The sequence below is a fragment of the Herpailurus yagouaroundi genome, unplaced genomic scaffold, assembly GCF_014898765.1.
Source record: "Herpailurus yagouaroundi ecotype Mexico unplaced genomic scaffold, PumYag 139, whole genome shotgun sequence".
Classification (NCBI taxonomy): domain Eukaryota; kingdom Metazoa; phylum Chordata; class Mammalia; order Carnivora; family Felidae; genus Herpailurus; species Herpailurus yagouaroundi.
In genome coordinates, this window is record NW_024412394.1 from 64,197,576 (window position 1) to 64,220,993 (window position 23,418).

Below are 23,418 nucleotides of genomic sequence, written 5' to 3' on the forward strand. Positions count from 1 at the left end.
GCAGGAGGGAGCGGGGCAGTGGAGGAGCAACCCACCTGGCAAGGCAGAGCCCCCGAGTCTGACTTGCAAAAGCAGAGGGGCTGGACAGAGTGTGTTCTGACAGCCAGCAGGACTTAACATCTGGAATGTTATAAGTTAACACCTCTGCTCTCAGAGAGCAGGGAGGGAGAGAGGACATTGGGAAGGAGAGATGTTGAATGCCGGAAGACAGAGCTCAGCCCTGTCAGAAGGCACTGGCAAGCACCATCTCCCTCTCCCACCCCCCAGCTGAAACCCCAAAGGGAACCAGTTCCCCTCACAGAACTTGCTTGCACCGTGCAAACACCCAACGCTGTGCTTCTGTGGATCCATCCCTCCGATGGTCTGCCTGCCTCCCTCCCTGTGCTGGAGGGACCCTCCTGCAGGTGACCACCAACAGCAAAGTGAGCTAAGCCTGCCCTTCCCACCCCTGTGTACCTTGAGGATCCACCCTGGCTAATATGCCAGATCCCATCAAAGCAGCACCACAAGCCTGGCAGTGTGCAAGTAGCCCAGATAGAGGCCACACTACTCCACAGTGAGTCCTGCCCCTGGGAGAGGGGAAGATAAGGTACACACCAGTCTGACTGTGGCCCCAGAGGTCGGCTGGGGACAGACATCGGGTCTGACTGCGGCCCCGCCCACCAACACAAGTTACTCCAGATAGCACAGGGAAAGTGCTCTGCAGTTCCTTGCCACTCCAGGGACTATCTAAAATGATGAAACGGAAGAATTCTCCTCAAAAGAAACTCCAGGAAGTAGTGACAGCTAATGAATTGATCAAAAACGACTTAAGAAATATAATGGAACAAGAATTTAAAATAATAGTCGTAAAATTAATCACTGGGCTTGAAAAAGTATAGAGGACAGCAGAGAATCTATTGCTACAGAGATCAAGTGACTAAGAAACAGTCAGGAGGAGCTAAAAAATGCTATAAATGAGGTACAAAATAAAATGGAGGCAACCACAGCTCGGATTGAAGAGGCAGAGGAGAGAATAGGTGATTTAGAAGATAAAATTATGGAAAAAGAGGAAGCTGAGAAAAAGAGAGATAAAAAACATCCAGGAGTATGAGGGGAGAATTAGAGAACTAAGCGATGCAATGAAACATAACAATATCTATATAATAGGAATTCCAGAAGAGGAAGAGAGAGAGAAAGGGGCTGAAGGTGTACTTGAACAAATCATAGCTGAGAACTTCCCTGATCTGGGGAAGGAAAAAGGCATTAAAATCCAAGAGGCACAGAGAATTCCCTTCAGACATAACTTGAATCAATCTGCACAACATATCATAGTGAAACTGGCACAATACAAGGATAAAGAGAAAATTCTGAAAGCAGCTAGGGATAAACATGCTCTAACATATAAAGGGAGACCAATAAGACTAGTGACAGATCTATCTACTGAAACTTGGCAGGCCAGAAAGGAATGGCAGGAAATCTTCAATGTGATGAACAGAAAAAAAAAATGCAGCCAAGAATCCTTTATCTAGCAAATCTGTCATTCAGAATAGAAGGAGAGATAAAGGTCTTCCCAAACAAACAAAAACTGAAGGAATTCATCACCCCTAAACCAGCCCTACAAGAGATCCTAAGGGGGATTCTGTGAGTGAAATGTTGCAAGGACCACAAAGTACCAGAGACATCACTACAAGCATGAAAGCTACAAACATCACAATGACTCTTAACCCATATCTTTCTATAATAACACTGAATGTAAGTGTACTAAATGCTCCAACCAAAAGACATAGGGTATCAGAATGGATAAAAAAACAAGACCCATCTATTTGCTGCCTACCAGAGACTCATTTTAGACCTGAGAACAGCTTCAGATTGAAAGTGAGGGGATGGAGAACTATCTATCATGCTACTGGAAATCAAAAGAAAGCTGGAGCAGCCATACTTATATCAGACAAACTAGACTTTAAATTAAAGGTTGTAACAAGAGATGAAGAAGGGCATTATATAATAATTACAGGGTCCACCCATCAGGAAGAGCTAACAATTATAAATGTCTTTGCACCGAATATGGAAGCCCCCAAATATATAAAACAATTAATCCCAAACATAAGAAACCTTATTGATAAGAATGTGGTAATTACAGGGGACTTTAATACTCCACTAACAACAATCAATAGATCATCTAGACATAGGATCAATAAAGAAACAAGGGCCCTGAATGATACATTGGATCAGATGGACTTGACAGATATATTTAGAACTCTGCATCCCAAAGCAACAGAATATACTTTCTTCTTGAGTGCACACGGAACATTCTCCAAGATAGATCACATACTGGGTCACAAAACAGCCCTTAATACATATAAAAGAATTGAGATCAGACCTTGAACACTTTCAGACCACAATGTTATGAAACTTGAAATCAACCACAGGAAAAGTCTGGAAAATCTCCAAAAGCATGGAGGTTAAAGAACACCCTACTAAAGAATGAATGGGTCAACCAGGCAATTACAGAAGAAATTAAAAAATATATGGAACAAATGAAAATGAAAATACAACAATCCAAAGGCTTTGGGATGCAGCGAAGGCAGTCCTGAGAGGAAAATACATTGTAATCCAGGCCTATCTCAAGAAACAAGAAAGATCCCAAATACAAAATCTAATAGCACACCTAAAGGAACTAGAAGCAGAACAGCAAAGACACCCCAAACCCAGCAGAAGAAGAGAAATAATAAAGATCAGAGCATAAATAAACAAAATAGAATCTAAAAAAACTATAGAGTAGATCAATGAAACCAAGAGTTGGTTTTTTGAAAAAATAAACAAAATTGATAAGCCTCTAGCCAGGCTTCTCAAAAAGAAAAGAGAGATGACCCAAATAGATAAAATCATGAATAAAAATGGAATTATTACAACCAATCCCTCAGAGATACAAGCAATTATCAGGGAATACTATGAAAAATTATATGCCAACAAACTGGACAACCTGGAAGAAATGGACAAATTCCTAAGCACCCACACACTTCCAAAACTCAAACGGGAAGAAATAGAAAACGTGAACGGACCCATAACCAGCGAAGAAATTGAATCAGTTATCAAAAATCTCCCAACAAATAAGAGTTCAGGACCAGATGGCTTCCCAGGGGAATTCTACCAGACGTTTAAAGCAGAAATAATACCTATCCTTCTCAAACTGTTCCAAAAAATAGAAGGGAAGGAAAACTTCCAGACTCCTTCTATGAAGCCAGCATTACTTTGATTCCTAAACCAGACAGAGACCCAGCAAAAAAGAGAACTACAGGCTAATATCCCTGATGAATGTGGATGCAAAAATTCTCAGTAAGATACTAGTAAATCGAATTCAACAGCATGTAAAAAGAATTATACACCATGATCAAGTGGGATTCATTCCTGGGCTGCAGGGCTGGTTCAACATTTGCAAATCAACCAATGTGATACTTCACATTAATAAAAGAAAAGATAAGAACCATATGATCCTGTCAATCGATGCAGAAAAAGCATTTGACAAAATCCAGCACCCTTTCTTAATAAAAACCCTCGAGAAAGTCAGGATAGAAAGAACATACTTAAACATCATAAAAGCCATTTATGAAAAGCCCACAGCTAACATCATCCTCAAAGGGGAAAAACTGAGAGCTTTTTCTCAGGTTTTAAGATCAGGAACACGACAGGGATGTCCACTCTCACCGCTGTGGTTTAATATAGTGTTGGAAGTGTTAGCATCAGCAATAAGACAACAAAAGGAAATCAAAGACATCAAAATTGGCAATGACGAAGTCAAGCTTTCACTTCTTGCAGATGACATGATATTATACATGGAAAACCTGATAGACTCCACCAAAAGTCTGCTAGAACTGATACATGAATTCAGCAAAGTCTCAGGATACAAAATCAATGTACAGAAATCAGTTGCATTCTTATACACTAACAACGAAGCAACAGAAAGACAAATAAAGAAACTGATCCCATTCACAATTGCACCAAGAAGCATGAAATACCTAGGAATAAACCGAACCAAAGATGTAAAAGATCTGTGTGCTAAAAACTATAGAAAGCTTATGAAGGAAATTGAAGAAGATATTAAAAAATGGAAAAACATTCTGTGCTCATGGATTGGAAGAACACATATTGTTAAAATGTCAATACTACCCAAAGCTATCTACACATTCAATGCAATCCCAATCAAAATGGCACCAGCATTCTTTTCGAAGATAGAACAAGCAATCCTAAAATTTGTATGGAATCACAAAAGGCCTGAATAGCCAATGTAATTTTGAAGAAGACCAAAGAGGGGGGCATTACAATCCCAGACTTTAGCCTCTATTACAAATCTGTAATCATCAAGACAGCATGGTATTCGCACAAAAACAGACACATAGACCAATGGAATAGAATAGAAACCCCAGAATTAGACCCACAAAAGTATGGCCAACTAATCTTTGACAAAGCAGGAAAGAATATCCAATGGAAAAAAGATAGTCTCTTTAACAAATGGTGCTGGGAGAACTGGACAGCAACATGCAGAAGGATGAAACTAGACCACTTTCTTATACCATCCACAAAAATAAACTCAAAATGGATAAAGGACCTGAATGTGAGACAGGAAACCATCAAAACCCTAGAGGAGAAAGCAGGAAAAAACTTCTCTCACCTCAGCCGCAATTTCTTACTTGACACATCTCCAAAGGCAAGGGAATTAAAAGCAAAAATGAACTATTGGGACCTCATGAAGATAAAAAGCTTCTGCACTGCAACGGAAACAACAAAACTAAAAGGCAACCGGCAGAATGGGAAAAGATATTTGCAAATGACATATCGGACAAAGGGCTAGTATCCATAATCTATAAAGAACTTACCAAACTCCACACCCGAAAAACAAATAATCTGGTGAAGAAATGGGCAGAAAACACTTCTTTCTCTAAAGAAGACATCCAGATGGACAACAGGCACATGAAAGATGCTCAACGTCACTCCTCATCAGGGAAATACAAATTGAAGCCACACTCAGATATCACCTCACGCCAGTCAGAGTGGCTAAAATGAACAAATCAGGAGACTACAGATACTGGCAAGAATGTGGAGAAACGGGAACCCTCTTGCACTGTTGGTGGGAATACAAACTGGTGCAGCTGCTCTGGAAAACAGTGTGGAGTTTCCTCAAAAAATTAAAAATAGATTTACCCTATGACCCAGCAATAGCACTGCTAGGAATTTACCCAAGGGATACAGGAGTGCTGATGCATTGGAGCACTTGTACCCCAATGTTTATAGCAGCACTTTCAACAATAGCCAAATTATGGAAAGAGCCTAAATGTCTATCAACTGATGAATGGATAAAGAAAGTGTGGTTTATATACACAATGGAATACTACATGGCAATGAGAAAGAATGAAATATGGCCTTTTGTAGCAACATGGATGGAACTGGAGAGTGTTATGCTAAGTGAAATAAGTCAAACAGATACCATATGTTTTCACTCCTGTGTGGATACTGAGAAACTTAACAGAAGACCATGGGGGAGGGGAGGGAAAAAACAAAAGAGGTTAGAGAGGGAGGGAGCCAAAACACAAGAGACTCTTAAAAACTGAGAACAAACTGAGGGTTGATGGAGGGAGGGGAGGGTGGGTGATGGGTATTGAGGAGGGCACCTGTTGGGATGAGCACTGGGTGTTGTATGGAAACCAATTTGACAACAAATTTCATATTTAAAAAATAAAATAAAATAAAATAAAATAAATAAAATAAAATAAAATAAAATAAAATAAAATAAAATAAAATAATGAGAAAAAAAAAGAAAGTAAAGCAGAGCCCCTAAATAGTTTGAGTAGATCTGACTAGTGCAATAGAGCTAAAACACCCCAGAGACTGCATTTCAAACACAGCCAAAATTAGTATGCAAGCAGCATTTGAATCAGAGCTCTTTTTCTTCAACAAGGGTATATTTATAGAATCTGAATAGCTCTAGAAGATGCTGATTATTCACACTACTTTGGCCTAAGCTTTTATTTATTCTTTCACTCCATCAAATATTTATTGAGAATCTTCTGTATAGCAAACATTGGTGCTGTGAGAACAAGATGAGTTTCCTGGCCTCATGGAGACTATCATAAGCAATTACCCAAATCATCATTTGATTAAAATTATGATGAATGCTGAAAGAAGATTGCAGTGTGCTTTAGAAGTGTACTAAAGGGACCCCTAACTGGAGCAGGGGTTCAGGGAAGGTGCCTGCAGACTTGAGATTACAACCAAGATCAGAAGACTGAGAAAGATGAACTACTTGGTGAAGAAATACTACAAAGTTTCCTCAGTAGAAGACACAGAATGATGAGTGGGGACAGAGTGTCTTGAAGCCCAGTGCACTCAAGAAAAACAAAGTGAGAGCGTGAGTGCTGGCGTGGTGAGCAGGGGATGAGGCTGACAGGTGGGCAGGGACCACAGAAGCAAGGGGAATGTTCTAAATATTTAGCAACTTGGAAAGGCACAGACCCAGCGGGTCAGAAGGGAGACTGACTGCCAACAACCTGGTGTGGTGGAACTAGCACAACTGGCTGACTGTCAGCTCAACAGAAAAGGCCTCGTAGGACAAGTTATGAGTTCCAGACTTGATACGCTCACCAGAAGGCAGTACAAAGTTTTCAACAAGGAACATCAGGATCAAATATGAGTTGTAAACATTTTCTAGGTAGAACAATCTACAGAAGATGAATTCAACAGGAGCACTTACACACACATGCACAGTGGTGTTCAGCGCACTGAGATAAACAACAGAGATGGAAGTTGCTGACCCTGGGGATCTTTCAATTTATAGCTAATGCCACTCAGATATTAATCACCCGAAGATCTGCTCTGGCTAGGTAGAAAGTTCTAGAAGCTCTTCAGAGCCATGTTGGGACAGAAATACAGTCTTTGCCTCAAATTCATTATATCTTTATACAATAGATGAAAATACCATCCTAGTATCTCCGTATTACAAAAGGAAAATCACTTAATTTTGTTGTTATTGTTACTGAATGACTTTTTTTCCCCTGAGAGTCAACATATTTGTAGTGAAATCATTACCCTCCAGGCCTGCATAAATCACTCTCCCAGTACAGAAAGCCAATAGAGTCTCTCTGAAGGTTTCACTTCCCAGTGATCCAACACTGGTACTCACACCTTTGTCTCTATGTATCAGCAAGAAATTGCCCTAATCTAGAGACCATCATCTTTCCACCCTCCAAAATGTCCCTATAAAGTCAAAGTGGCTTCATTTTCTCACAAGCTGTGTGAGGCTCCTCCTTATTTCCTTCCCCAGTATATGCTTTAGCAAAGCTATGTAAATTAGTATAGACCCATAGTCAGGGTTGGGGGAGAACAGTCAACCTAATATTTAAAAAAAAAAAAAAAAAGAGGAGCACCTGGGTGACCCAGTCAGTTGAGCAACTGACTCTTGATTTCTGCTCAGGTCATGATCTCAGGGTTGTAGGATGGAGCCCTGTGTTGTGCTCCACACTGAGCATGGAGCCTGCTTGAGATTCTCTCTCTCTCTCTCTCTCTCTCTCTCTCTCTTTCTCCTTCTGTCCCTCTCCCCTGCTCACGCTCTCTCCAAAATAAAAAACAATAATTAAAAAATAGGCTAAGGTCAAATGTTAATTTTTAAATATTCATTTGATGTATTTCAAAAGTAAATTCCTAAGAAACAAATTAAACAGGGGTGCCTGGGTGACTCAGTCGGTTAAGCGTCCAACTTTGGCTCAGGTCATGATCTCACAGTTTGTGAGTTCGGAGCCCCACCTCAGGCTCTGTGCTGACAGCTTGGAGCCTGGAGCATGCTTCAGATTCTGTGTTTCCCTCTCTCTCTCTGCCTCTCCCCTGTTAGTACTCTGTCTCTCTCTCTCAAAAATAAATAAACATTAAAAAAATTAAAAGAAACAACCTAAACAAATGGAAAATTCACCGTAACATATTCAGAAAATATAAAAATGTATACAGCATGGACAAAGAGACAGTTCTCCTTCCTCCCTTCTGATCTCACTCCGCAGGACGATGAATGCAGTGTGTATACATTGCCATTTTTCTATGTTTATCAATACATACACATATAGAGTTTTCTTTTTAAAATGGGGCCATTCCAACATATAAGGTGACATATTATTCTCATCATTTAATATATCCTAAACTTTTTGAAGTGTTCTACATGGCAACATCTCATTCTTTTTAATAACTTGATTATAGTTCATAGTATGGGTTTATCACCATTTTGTTATATGTTCCCTTATTATTGGGCACTTTATAGTGTTTCCAACTTTTTTTTTTTGCCTTTGAAGCAATGTTGTAATAGCATCTTTATAATTATGTCTTTGTCTGTTTATAAAATAAGATTCCTAGAAGTGGGGCTGTAAGATCATAAGGGGTTCACATTTTTATTTAAAAGAAAATGTTAAACTATACTCTAAAAAGGGTGATGTTAATTTACTTTCCCAAAGAAATCATTTTAAATGGGATCAGGGGGAAGAAAGGACCTCATATTCCTTATCTGTAAAATGGTAACAAAGCTACTTACTTTGTGAGATTATAGTACAGACTAAATGAAATAATCGAAGTTAGTGTGGGTTGGGTCTCTCCAATCAGTTGAAAATCTGAATAGAAAGACTGAGGTCCCCTGAGAAGAAAGAAATTCTGCCTCCAGACTGTCTTCAGACTCAAGTGCAACATTAATTGCCAGTGCCAGGCAAATGGCCTGGAATCCAAAAATTTTGACTGCTATTTTTAGACAAATGAGCTTGAACCCAGTGTTCTGTTCATTACCACCCTCCTCCCCCAACACACAACATTAATATACATACACCCACACTCACACTCTCACACAGAATCACACAGGTCCACACAGGAACCTCTGGAAAACTCTGAGCCCACGTTCTTCAGTCTACCATAAGAAATAAAAGCCCAAATTGTGAAGAGATGTATTCAAGAGCTTCTTGAGCAGTGTTGAAGCCAGGAATGAGATCTCCATCTTCTGGAGGCCTATTCCCTTCTGCAATACCACTTCTGCACTTTCAGCTGGGTACTTCTTGTTTCATTAATTTAAGCTGTTTGCTTCACAACCCACATAGCATGTGCACCTTAACCTCTACAACATGCATTAGTTAATGCCATGACACTGCCCTCTGCTTCTGCTTTGTGCCACCTTTAGTGAGAGTTCTCTGTCTCTGCTCCCTTTCCCCTTGGCTTTCACTTCAGTATGTTGTACTGCAAGAGGCAGGAGGAAAAGAAGAAGAAAATCAGAGAAGGAAATATCAACGACAAACTCAGCTAAGCCTTTACCTAATACCAGACATGTTACTGCTCCAACTTGGCCTGGAGGAAGCAAGTCCTAGACTCTCACTACCTTTATTTGTGACAATAGGCATGATTAAATTAAAGCTCCTATTGTCCTGAGGTTGCTCATTTTCCTAAATATACATGGTCTCATGTAGCCAGCAACACATTCTGGGTCACATTTGTTCCAGCTGCAACTCTGTGCTTTCCAAAGTACTGCTAATAGGTCTTGCTACTTTAGCTGCTTCAAACAGAAGGGCTTCCCAGAATATGCCCAAACATGCAGGAGAAATTTAAAAATCTACTCATGACCGAGTTGGCAACCTAGAGTGACATTCAAGAGTGGCTCAAATGAAAATTTACTCATAAAAAATTGGTAGATATATTATGGCTAATTGCAAGGGCATTTTGGTATTTTAAAATCCATTCCAAATATGGAGGTGGACACTCTCCTTGCCTGTGAGTGACTTCTTGAGAAGACAGGGTGGAGGAATGGAGAGAGACCCATGCACCTGTGTGTGTAGTAGACCCACCAAAAAGCATCTCTCCATGTAATGCTGAGAAACTCAAGTCTGAGGATAAAATAGTGAGAAATAACAAATAGCTATATTTATTGCTTGTCAACAGCAATCGTGCTCAGGAGGAATTTAATAAGAAAATGAACCAAATGAACTAAATTGGTGAATAAGTGATTTGAAATGGCGAATAGGCTTTGAAATGCTTAAAACTTTCTCAAGTGAGTATCTTTCTGCAAGTGATATTGTAATTTTTAGCAAAATTCATTAAAATTAAGTCTTTTGATGAAGTTCATCTTTGTGACCATGTGGAAGTCAGCAAAAAGCCCATAACTGTTCAGTGTGGCAGGATGAACCTAGACTGGGTCAAATCCTGACACCTGGGTTTCTGTTTGTTACTATTTCTTAGATGTGGCCCCCTTGCTTACACCATCTTGGAACTTATATGGAGATAATCCCTAGTCATAAATTTAACTGGACAAGCTATTTCCCAAACTAGAAAACAAATCCTTCTTAAAAATAATTTTTTAAGATTTAACCTGCTCCATTCACCAGCCATCTGGCAATTTCCTCTGGAGCAAGAGCCACAAAAAATTTCCGAAGTCCAGGGGCATATGCAAGCCCCAAACAGTTCAGAGATCTAGAGTCTGATAAGATCACAACAAATGTTGCCACTCAGTATAACACGGAAGCTCTGTGTGCTGTACTCTCTTCCTGTACCCTCTGACTGGTCATTCTTGCCCACTGAGTCAGGACTGCCCAGCCCAGGGGCAGGACTCAGTCAAGTCTTCACCGCAAAGCTTTTCGTTTACTGTCACACATTGTCCTCAAAGCATACCCATAGTGCTAGAGAGGTTGTGGGTGTATGAGCTTCCTGGGACTGCTATAACAAAGCATCACAAACTGGGTGGCTTAAACAACAGAAATGTATTGTCTCACAGTTCTGGAGGCTAGATGTCCGAGATCAAGATGTTGGCAGTGCTGGTTTTTTTCTGAGGGCTGTGAGGGAGGTTCTGTTCCAGGCCTCTTGTCTAGTTTCTGGTGGCCTCAGGCATTCCTTGGCTTTTAGATGGCATACTCCATGTCTTTACATTGTCTTCCCTCTACATATCCATCTCTGTGTCCAAATCCCTTCTTTCAGAAGGCTACCAATCATATTGGATTGGGGCCCATCCTAACGACCTCCCTTTAACTTTCTTATTTCTATATTCTTTCCAGTAAGGTCACATTTACAGATAGTGGTTAGGACTTCAACATTTTGCAGGAGAATGCAATTTAACCCATAACACTGGGTCAAAATGAACATCCATATGCAGTCAAGCCAAATCCTGGAACTTCAGCACCACTATGTGCCCACCATATTAGTTCTCCCAGACCTTGAATCTCCAGAAGCAGGAGTTACGGTCCTGATTCTTCCTCTCACAGAAGACCCTTTACTTCCTGGTTATATCAGGTCATCTCATCCTCTAAGACAAAATTACTATACCAGGCATCTGGATTATCTTTAAAGCACCACAACATTCTAACCCCAAACAATGGCTGTGGTTATTTAATGTGCATTTGCAAAACTAAGAGAGCTACTCAAGTAACAGGACATACTTGTCAACTTCTCTCAACTTGAAAAATTGCTACATAAGGGGAGCCTGGCTCAGTTGGTTAAGCGTCCGACTTCGTCTCAGGTCATGATCTTGCAGTTTTTGAGTTTGAGCCCTGTGTCGGGCTCTGTGCTGACAGCTCAGAGCCTGGAGCCTGCTTCAGATTGGGTCTCCTTCTCTCTCTGCCCCCTCCCACTCACACTCTCTCTCTCTCCTTCGAAAATAAATAAACTTTTAAAAAAATTGCTACATAAGATAAAGATAATGGTGTTGCTCTTGACCACCTCATAAAGTTGTAAAGGCCATATGAGATGGTAGGAAAAATAAATAAACCACAATGAAACCTAACACATATCTTAGGTGTAAACTCTTGTAAAGCAGGAGTCAACAAACTTTCTCCGTGAACCAGATAGTGAATATTTCAGACTTTGTGGGCCAAGAGGTAAAATTAAAGATATCATGTAGATACTTCTACAGTAGTCCCCCACGATCTGTGGTTTCAGTTACCCACCATCAACCACCGGCTTGAAGTAGATAATCTTTCTTCTGTTGTATTGCCAGAAGGTCAATGGTAGCCTGATACTATGTCACAATGCCTGTATCATTTACTACATCTTTTCATGTAGGTATTTTATCATCTCTTATCACCACGAGAGGAAGTATCAATACAGTACAATATTTTGAGAAAGAGAAAAAGACCACATTCACATAACTTTTATTGTAGCATATAACTACAATAAAACTGTTCTATCTTGCTGTTGGTTATTGTTGCTAATCTATCACTGTACCTAATTTATAACTTAAATTTTATCATAGGTATGTATGTATGGGGAAAAAAATCATAGTATGTATAGGGTTTGGTACAATCTGTGATTTCAGGCATCCACTGGGCGTTTTTGAATGTGTCACCTGCAGACAAGGGGAAACTACTGTGTAGCTAGAATGCAAAGCTTTTGCAATTTTGTGGGCAAAACTCAAAATATAATAATAATTGAGTAGTTTTTTTTATAAATGCAGGTCTATTAATAAGAATAATGAAATTCTTTGGTGGGGGGAGGGCCTAACACTTCCTTAATCAGGGTTTAAAACTAGTGATTCCTATTATCAAAATGGGTTGCAAATGTTCATCTGTTAATGCTGATCTGGAATAAGATTTTATGCACTTCACCTCTGCAGATGTCTTTTCATACGTATAGGTGATCCACATGGCATCCATAACATTGTCGGTTTATAACTATGTCACTGCAAATTTTCGCGCATGGAGTGACAACTTGAAGCAATGCGGCTACCACACAGGGCTTCTGTCACAGCTCCTCAGCTTTTCTGGTGGAGCACAAAAGCAGTCATAGACAATACTTAAACAAATGAGTGTGGCTATGTTCCAATAAAACATTATTTTTTCTCAGTTTTTTTCATGAAATATTATTCTTTTGATTTTTTAAACCATGGAAAGAGATAAACATCATTCTCAGGCTGTACAACAAGCAATGGACTTGATTTGGTCCTAAGACTGCCTTGTACCAATTCCTGTTTTAGAGGATTCTTTGCCTGAAGAAAAAAAATTGATCCTCTTCTGATTACTCCTTCTGGGCTAAGATAATTCATCTTGATTTCCACCAACGCCTCTCCCACTAATAATTTATAAGTGTTTTCTTACTACTACAGTACATATACTTTACTCCTAAACTGAGTTGTGTGTTCTGTAAATTACTTCTCATAAGCAGCACTGGAAAGAACTCAAGTGTGTGAAAACAGGGGAACTTGCTTTGTTTTTTCAACATCTCCCAACATCCAAAACAATGTTCGCTCCTTATAAAACTCCCCATACAGGACCTTCCCAAACTATACCCATCCCTTGGGCCAGTCCTTGCTCCTGCAAAAGGCCTTCCCAGGCATTCTGGTTCGTCCTTAGGTCCACCTTCTCTGTGTTTCCATTGAACTTACGATCCATGCCACATAATTTACCACTAACCCTTGATGAGTTCTCATGCTAGTTTTGACTCTTAAATAAAACCAAAAGTATCCCAAGGAAGAAATTGATGCTATTCTTATTTTTCTTTCCCTTGAAAACTAATTAACTCCATACTAGACACAATCATATGCTGTGAGTTCCCTGTTAGTAGGACTGGCTGCTCCCCTGGCACTTCTTTAAGGATTAGATTGGATCACTGTCCACCCACCTCTCTGGCCCAGAGCCTTTTGCCAAGGCCTGACTACACTGAATCAACAGTGATGCCATCCATGTGGGCACCGAAACTCCAGAGCTCAAGGAAGGGGACTGGTACTCCAGCCATGGCTGGAAGCCAGTAATTAGTACCTCAGAAGTGACAAATTAGAAAAAATATTAACTACCGAAAGATTTTCTTAAGCACAAAGTTTTAGGGAACTCTGACCAAGTTCACTCCCTATTTTGTGCCCTCTTGAAATATGTGAATTTCTAGAGTAAAGGGAAAAGTGCAGTGTCTCCCATTCCACATCAGTCTCCTCACTTGGCATTTTCATTCTTAGAAGATATCACAGTAATTAGCATAAAAGTTTCTAAATGAAAAGCTTGACCCTTGATATATAATATGAGCCCCATGGCAGTAACCAGTATTTTGAAGCTTGTCAAAGCAGGGATTTAAAGTACCAGACCAACATGTTTTCCTCTATGGATGACTTATAGTGCGCGATTAATAAAACACCCCAAGATGTGGTAAGAATAGGCGATATCACCACACCTTGGGTGGGGGAAGCCACTGGCTCAGGCACACCTCAGGGGTGTGGCAGGACACCAGAGTATCACCACACCTATTGAGTGTGGCGGCTCAGTGAAAAGCAAACACTTGCGAAGGAGAAGGAGAAAAATCAATAGAGGTGCCTCAGGAAGTGATACTAGAAAATGATGTGAGGTTCAGAGGATTTTCACTGCAGGTGGAGACAAACAATCAAAAAGAGATCACTTCTTTAAGGGGTTCAGGCAATTGCTACTTGTGAATGCCACAGCCTTGGTTTTTGAGTGAGCTGGGATTGGTGCCTTTTCTGGTCAATCTCTATATAGGACATTTCCCAAATTGCTCGATCTTCTAAACACTGTAAGGATTTGGAGACTGAGCTGAAAACTCAATTAGCATTATGCAAACTGTGGGTTTCTGGTATTTCTAGTAAGTTTTGGGAGCTGCCAAATAATCCTGCCAAGTTCCCTTGAGCTTGGAAAGGCCTGGAAACACTAATCCAAGAAGATGGCTGGCTGGGACAAGTACTAATTCTTTCACAGGCTGAAAGGGAAATGATTCGGGACTGGGGAGGTGAACAATTTGTGAGGGAACAATTAGGTCCTCAGGATGTCAGCTTTGGAAAAAGCTCTGGGTGGAACTGGACAGGGTTGAGAATAGTTTGTAAGACCACAGAGACGTGAGATGTAGGCACAAGGGATCAAATGTAAATCTTCATCTGCAGTAGGGTGCCTCCTCCAGACAAGCTCTAATGTCTAAGGAACTCAGAGAAATTAATCTCAGGAGGTTTCCGTTCCTCAGTAAAATTGGAAGATGTCAAGTTTTCCATACAGGTTATAGGTACGAAAATACATTACCTTCCTCGGTGGTTCATTTGGCTTTCACACAGATTTGATTTTATTTAGTTAGTATGTAGTTCTTTTAAAATGGCACCTGACTTCCTCCTTCTTTTTGTTCTACTTTATTTCTTATAAGACTGGCTAGTTGTCAAGAAGAATCTATTCTTGCAACAAGTGTTTTCAAGAATCATACATAACTGGTGTTAACAACATGGTTTTAGTAAAGAAAGGAATGGAAAGACAAAGCACATATAATGAGCACTCTTTAGGGGCCAGATTCTGTGTTAAAGTATTTTGCATTTATTGTCTCATTTCCTTGAGGAAGATATGTTCTGTTAATTTTAGGATTGATACAAATCAGAAAAGTTATTAAATTTCAAAGGGCTGAAGAGTAAATGGATAATCGAGAAAAAGGTTTATCAGAAGGAAAAGTGGTTCAGCTCAAGTGTGGCTGGAGAGAGGAATTTCCACTCTCTTGATTAGCAGATAGGTAGATAATGGCACCAGGTGGGATCTCTATCCACTCTTCAAACAACTATTATCCAGATCCTCTGTAGCCTCCCCTCCCCACCACATGCCACCACTAATGAGTTTGTCATTAGATTTGAAATGGAAAATCAGCCTTTTTTTTTTTTTTTTACCTTTCTGAGGAATTCATTACTTTGTCTTCAATATCCACCTAATAAATACTGTTGATAGGTTATCATTGCATCTTCCAGTCATCCATTTATTCAATCATTATTTATTGAGTACGTACTATGTGCCAGATCCTGGGCTACACACTACATCCAGTGCACAGTCGCTGCCCTCAAGAAGTCCACTGTCGATTCCCCTCTCCTTAGGAAGCAGGAGGCAAGGACACTAGCTAGAGGTGCAGCACGGCACCGGGAGGCAGAATGTAGTCAGTGCTCCGATATGTGCAGCTAGTGGTGACTCCCCTACTCCCAAATAGGAACTAGAAGACCATTACTTCTAGAGAACCAGTGTCAGAGCCAAGTATAAGAGTCTTTGATATGGAAGAAAAATCCAGTTAGTTATCAGAAATGGAAGAAAACAGAGGAGCAATTGTTCCCATTTGGGGGCAAAGAAGGATATGGAGGATTCTATAAGTCAAGGTGTCTAGTGCATAGGGAATTTTACTGGGCATAGATTCCTCCATGAACAGTGAGGGAGCTCTCAAGGATGCTGTTCATGGCTCTGAGGCAGCTCAGAAGTTCAGAGAACAGAGAGAACAGGAAATTAATAACTATGTTTAAAAGGAGCATGACATGAGTCAAATGACTATGGAATACAGAATCAAACCAGAGTATCGATCCTGGCACCACCACTTCCTTGGACAAGTAACTTCAGCTCAGTGAGTTTTAGTTTCCTTACCTGTAAAATAGGAATGATGTTTCATTGTAAAAATTAAGTGAAATGATGTATATAAAGGCCCTGGCACATTCTAGATATCCAAAGAGCAGTAGCTATTTCCATTATTTTTAAGTGTGGTAGAATAAGTGCTAAATTGAAGAAAGCACCATAAAAAAGACATCTTGAAGTCATCCCTGGAGAAGCCTAGAGGAGGTCTTCCTGGTGCACAGCCCTGAAGAATGAGGAGTCCCACAAATGGTCATGGAGGGAGAATAGAAGAAACCATATGGGTGAAACATGTCTACTGCCTAAGTGTGGCTGGAGCACAGAGGACAGAGTACATGAGGAAGAGGGGTGGGAGGGGAGGTGGAGCCACAGCAAGGAGCCAGCCAAGAGGAGACGCGTGCCAGGCACAAGAGATACATTTTCCCTGACCAGCTACAGACTATATGAATCAGGTAATAATAGCTTATACTTATACAGCCAGCACTTAATTAGAACCTCCTATGTGCCCAACACTATTCTAAGCACTTTATGTATATTAACTCACATAATCCTCCCATAACCCTTTGAGCTAACTGCTAAGAAAATGAAGCCACAAAGAGTTAATGAACCAGCCCCAAAACATATCACATTAAAAGTCCTCAGATGGATAAGGCTGAGAGGGAGGGAATTTGGAAAGAAGACACATTAGAAAAGGAAGCCATGAGAAATGAGTCAGGAGAGACCATCCAGGTAAGAGATGAAGGTTCCACAACTAAGGCAGAGGGGAAGAAAAAGGAAAGGATACTCTTAAGTGTAAAATCCAGAGCATGGGGAGTCTGGTGACCAGCTGGATATGGAGACAAGTTATTCCTTTAGGAAAATCTCTTGTGAATTCAGTTGGTCTGCTTTTCTCTTTGAGACATTTCTATACTATTGTCCTTTTCCGAGGGGATAGTTTTACAAGAATGACAGCTTACACTTTCACCAATATCCATTCACTTGTCCCTATCCCCCAAATCTAAACAGTCAAAGGTATTAGGACTTCAAAAAAAATTCAACCTGGTGTTTTCGCTTTTGCCTTGAAATGGGGTATTTACTCTCCATCTAACAATAGACATGTTGTTTCTATCTTCTAGGAGTTTCACTTTGATGTGTCAAAGGAAATGCCATGAACTCTAGGGGAGAGTCATCACTGCGTGAGTGCAGGATAAACAGCAGGTGTGGCTGGGGCTTTAGGAGAGGTGCCAGTCCTCCTATTCCATTTTTAGGGATAAAGAAGATGAATATTTCAAATGCTTTGGTATTCAGAAGTCAAAGACCATTTCCCAAAGAGTCTTCAGATAGAAACCCAACACTTCAGAGTGAAGCTGCATAAGAGAGGGGCCTCTCACTGTCCTGATGATCATGATTAGGAGGCTGAAACCAACACAGTCTTCTTTGCATCACTTGGGTGAAACAGGTGTGAGACAGATGCACTGCCTGAACACCTGTGTAGGTTGAAGTCAGCTCATCAGTTTGAACATTAAGCAATGACCTTCCCTCTTGGAAGTTTACAAATTAAATTGTGTACTAGACACAAGTAAACAGATGATCTGCAACAGCTAGCCTCAGAGACCAGAAAGAGATAATAGCAAGAGTCCCTTACATTCTTATTGTGTCTGTAACCCTCACACAGGGGTCTCACTGAAGTGATCATATGCATATTCTTGTCTCCATTGAACAGTGCAGGGATCAGAAACTTGGAGAGCTGTCTTGCCCAAGGTGACAAAATGATGGTGATGATTCACTCCTGCTGCTAAGTAGCCTACCATCTGGGGTCATTGCAGGGAACTCTGAACTGTTCCTTTCTATAACCAGAATGGTTTCTTCTTTCCTCCTAGATTCTCAAAAAGCATGCCCTGGGTCAAGTAGGGGGCTGGGATTTGAGCTCCTGGGAGCCCCTTAGCTCTGGGAGGTAGAAGGTAAATATAAGATGGGGCTATAGTGGGTTATATACAATATCCATGGAATCAGAGGGAGAGGGTGGGTTCTGTTCATCTTACTTATCAGCACTTGGACAGCTTTCAGGGCACTGAATCAATAAAGCAGAATCCTTCACAAGACCTCCATATGGCCAGGAAGGCCCACCAGGATTTGTCTTTTGGAGCTTTCTGTCCAGAGCTCTTACCCACACCTCTCATGGAGGCCAGCCCAGCAAAAACTATGACAAATTCTGTGCCCCTTCATGTCTCTCCCAAAGCTAAACAGAGACAGTGATGGGACCTAAATATGTCTGCTTTCCCTATTTCTACCAAATATACAGTGTTTCAAAAGAAATGCCTTGTGTAAACACAGTAACAAAACCTAATATGCACATAATGAAGTTGAAAGGAAACCGTGCCTTGCTTCACTACTACAGCTTACAAATTGCTTCTTTGGCAATGCTAAATTCTGAAACAACAAAAAAAAAAGAAAACAACAAAAAAACCCCTAACTATTTTGAGGTATAAATTCCAGCCTCCAAACCAAAACATGTCTCTTCTATTTCTTTAAATAATGGCATATACAAGATTTAAGCAAAAGCTGTCTCATTGACCCTCAAGAGCATGCACACCAGAATGATGGTCTTGCTATTGGTGGGTGTGCATTTTGACTTGCATGATCTGGCCTCAAGAACATTTCTGACATGTTGTTGTTTGTTTTACTCAGGATTAGCTGAAAATTTCTGTGGGCGTTTTACGTCACTGGAGTAGGAAGCACTGCGAAATTGTAGCTGCCTGGTTGATATTTCTGGAAAGGGAACTCTAAATTATTAGACAAAGGAGAGTAAAAAAGGGGGTAGGGTGGCCAGGAAAGAAAATAATGAGTAAGAATCCAAAAAGCCCCATCAGGAAAGCCCCACATGGAAAACCGAATTGATGGCAAACAGGATTTCTTGCATGCAGCTGCACTGGGCTCTGCGGCATGGGGAAAGAATAGTTCTCAGGGTCTCAGAGGGAGTTAAAAACAGTGTGGATCACATCTCAGTGTCTACCAATTTGTGCAACTGAACTTTGGCAAACAGCAGTGAGAGTTATTACAAAGCACTAGAATTTCCCTTTCAATAAACTACAGATCTGTATATAATTGGATGGAAGGGGCTAGTCGAGTTTAGTCTAGAAACATTTGGTATGAAGTTTGAGATTTTTCAGATAGTCCAAAGAAGTAGAACAGTCACGGAAAGCCGAGCCCACATGTCTTTTTTTTTTTTTTTTTTTTTTAAGGCACAAGAGAAAAACCAACACTGTAATACAAGAATGGGCAAAAGATGTGAATATCAGTTTGCAGAAGTGGAAATACAAATGCCAAGAGTCAAAAAAACAAAAGCAAACAAATAAAAACCCTGATGTCACTTATAATCAAAGAAATGCAATATAAAATAAGGCCCTACAAAATTTTACACTATAACATGAACAAAAATATTTTTAATATGATAATCTCATCTTGGACAGGGTGTCAGGAGACAGGGACACTTGTGTACTGATTCAATTAATGCTACCATTATGGAAAGTAGTTTGCCAGTATTTTTTTTTTTTTAAGACATGCCCCTTGACCCCCATAAGCTTACTTCTAGGAATTTACCAGAAGGACTATTATGAGAATCACACAAATATTTACATTCATAGTAGCACTGTTTAAATGTTGAAAAATGTGGGGCGCCTGGGTGGCGCAGTCGGTTGAGCGTCCGACTTCAGCCAGGTCACGATCTCGCGGTCCGTGAGTTCGAGCCCCGCGTCGGGCTCTGGGCTGATGGCTCAGAGCCTGGAGCCTGTTTCCGATTCTGTGTCTCCCTCTCTCTCTGCCCGTCCCCCGTTCATGCTCTGTCTCTCTCTGTCCCAAAAATAAATAAACGTTGGGAAAAAAAAAATTTTTTTTTTTAAAAAATGTTGAAAAATGTGAAATAACTCAAATGTCTAACTAGTGAAGGGTTAAATTAATTAAAATTTACTCACATAACAATACTATAAAAATGTTTAAAAGTATTTTTTCAAAAACATTTAGGTTCATGGGAAAATGCTTAATGTAATATTAAGAAGCAATATCCAATTCCAAAGCTATATTTAGAATATGATCTCATATATCATTTGTATAATATATAATACTAAATGTACATTATACAGTAAATATAGTACATAATATCTAAAGTAAACATTTACACGTGGAAAATATGGGAGAAAATAAAATTTATTCAGGGTAATAGTCACTGGGTGATAAGCTATAAATTATTTTGATATATACATATTTTAAATTATCTAGTTTTTAAATATTTGAGATGTGGGAAACCTAAAAAAAAAAAAAAAAGCACATTTAAGATGTAGTAGGGAATATTTCTAAGATAGCCAAATAGCAGATAGCCAGCTATAACTGGGCAAAGCATTTAGTCTTTAACGTTTGATTGATTATTTATTTATTTATTTATTTATCTATTTATTTATAGTTTTAGAGAAAGAGAGAGTGCAGCAGGGATGGAGGAGAGGTAAAGGGAGAAAGAGAATCCTAGGCAGGCTCATGGAGCCTGATGAAGGTCTCAATTTCAGACCATGAGATCATGACATGGGCTGAAATCAAGAGTTGGATGGTTAACCAACTATGTAAATGTGCCCCTGCACTTATTTTTTAAACATGAAAACAAAGGAGTGCCTGTCGGCTTAGTAGATTGAGATTCCAACTTTGGTTCAGATTGTGATTTTCCAGGTTTGTGAGTTTGAGCCCCGCATGGGGCTCACTGCTGTCAGCACAGAGCCTGCTTGGGATCTGTCCCCACCCCCCTCTCTGCACTCCCCGGGGTGTGCTTTCAACAACAAATAAACATTTAAAAAGAAAGCAAAACAGAGATGTGCTATGAAGTAGTAAAAAGACTACTGGACTCACAAATACATTATATGTCATATAAAACATGGTCTGTTATATACATGTATGTGATATACACATATTATACATATCTCAAAAAAGATTTTGATCTCAATAATATGAAGATGTGTGAGTAGCAGGTATTATAGATATACAAAAGGAAACTTAGAAACTCTTTGGAATTAGACAACAGTGAAAGTTGACAGTAACAGAAACATGTATGTTTGTATGAGCACTATATTTAACTCAGAGCTCCTTAGCAGTCAAGCCAAATGAGGAAGCATAATGAGTTACACAGTTCTAATTATCTGATGAAAGGAAGCACACAAGTTTATCTGGAAAGACAGACTTCTTTTCCCACTGACTTCTAGTAGAAATTTGCTTTGTATGCCTTCATATATGAAATGTTTCATAGCAAAATAGACACCGATCTTAGAAGTGAAGGACATCATATTAAACTAAAGCTCAGTGAATATTTCTATAAGGAGTCAAGCTAACACAACCTTGGTATATTGCTTTTTAGTGAGCTAGCTTGATGCAGGAATAAAACTTAAAGAATCCAGAAATAATTCAAGCTGGGTGTCATAGGCTGGACTTGGCACACAGGATATAAAAATTTTAATTCATTGCCAATATTGGAAAATCAGACTTTACATAAAAATCCAACTTTGAAGTTTCTTTTAAAAGGAAAGTTAAGGGGCGCCTGGGTGGCGCAGTCGGTTAAGCGTCCGGCTTCAGCCAGGTCACGATCTCGCGGTCCGTGAGTTCGAGCCCCGCGTCAGGCTCTGGGCTGATGGCTCGGAGCCTGGAGCCTGTTTCCGATTCTGTGTCTCCCTCTCTCTCTGCCCCTCCCCCGTTCATGCTCTGTCTCTCTCTGTCCCAAAAATAAAATAAAAACGTTGAAAAAAAAATTAAAAAAAATAAAAATAAAAAAAAATAAAAGGAAAGTTAAATCACTTTCTTCATAGCCATTGGATGGCTTTGAGCAGTCAATGACTCTTGGGTCATTTGTTCATCATAATCTCAATTAAAATTCTTCCTTCATTGGCCATGCTGGCCTGACCCCTGGAGACATATGCACACATGAGCCTAGATCTAGAAGAATGAACAGATAGCATACCCTTATCTCTCAAATATAAATTGTTTCATGTTGGCTAAATCTAGACAGCAGTCCATTTAATGCTGAGCTCTTAGATGGTATGTTAAAAGAGGCAGCATAATTGATTCCATAAGTCCCCCAAAAGTTATGAAATAGCATGCTTGGAGCTGCGATCTGATAGACTCAGGGCCCAATGAAACTATTGTCTTAAGGAGGTCAAGTGTTTAAGTGTGAGGGGATTTGTAATCCCTACTTTCTCTGAAGACCAAGGTGGTTGACACACACTCAAGAAAGCACTGCCTCTCCCACTACATCATTACTTTCCCTCCTTTCTCCTACCTCACTGTGCTGACTTTTCCCAGCACTATCATGAGGCATTTGTCTGAGTTTTCCCAGGGGCAGTTTCCAAACTTTGCACTGGCCACAAGCACTCTTACCAGTTCTCCCACCCTGCCCCCACACATGGTGATTCATGCTAGAATCTTGTGAAAAGGCAAGTGGGAATTTTGAGTTCAACTTGTGGCACAGAAATGAGAGGTGTTAGCTAATCCATATGGAGACTGAACTATGAAAAAAAAAAAAACCACCTTTGACCTTCTTAGTCAATGTTATATCCAACCAAGCTGAGAAGTCTCCTACGCATTTGCCTACTGGACCATCTCTTCACAGCCTGGAGTGTTTTCTTTAGTCAAAGAAAGAGTAGTTTTCTTTAGTCAAATTGTCTGTGGCAGAGGGTGTTGGCAGCATGGTCAATAACCATTCCTCATATTCTTTTTGGGTTTTGTGGGTCAGAAATTTGAGGAGGGTTCAGCTGAGAAGTTCTTGCTTGGAATTTCTCATGCACATGCAGACAGATGTTGGGCTAGGGCTGCCATTGTTTAAAGACTGGACATTCAAGACAGCTCATTCTTGTGGCTGGAGTTGACGTTGACTGTTGACTAGAGAGCTCAGCTGGAGCTGTTGACCATAGAGCCCACATGTGGCCTCCCCAGCAAGGTGGTCTCAAAATAGTCAGACTTCTTTTACAGCAGCTGTTCCCAGAGTAAGCATCCCAAAAGAACCAAACAGAAGATGCATGGCCTTTTGTATCCAAACTTCAGAAATCACGCAATATCACTTCTACCATGTTCTGTGGGTTGAAGCAGTCCC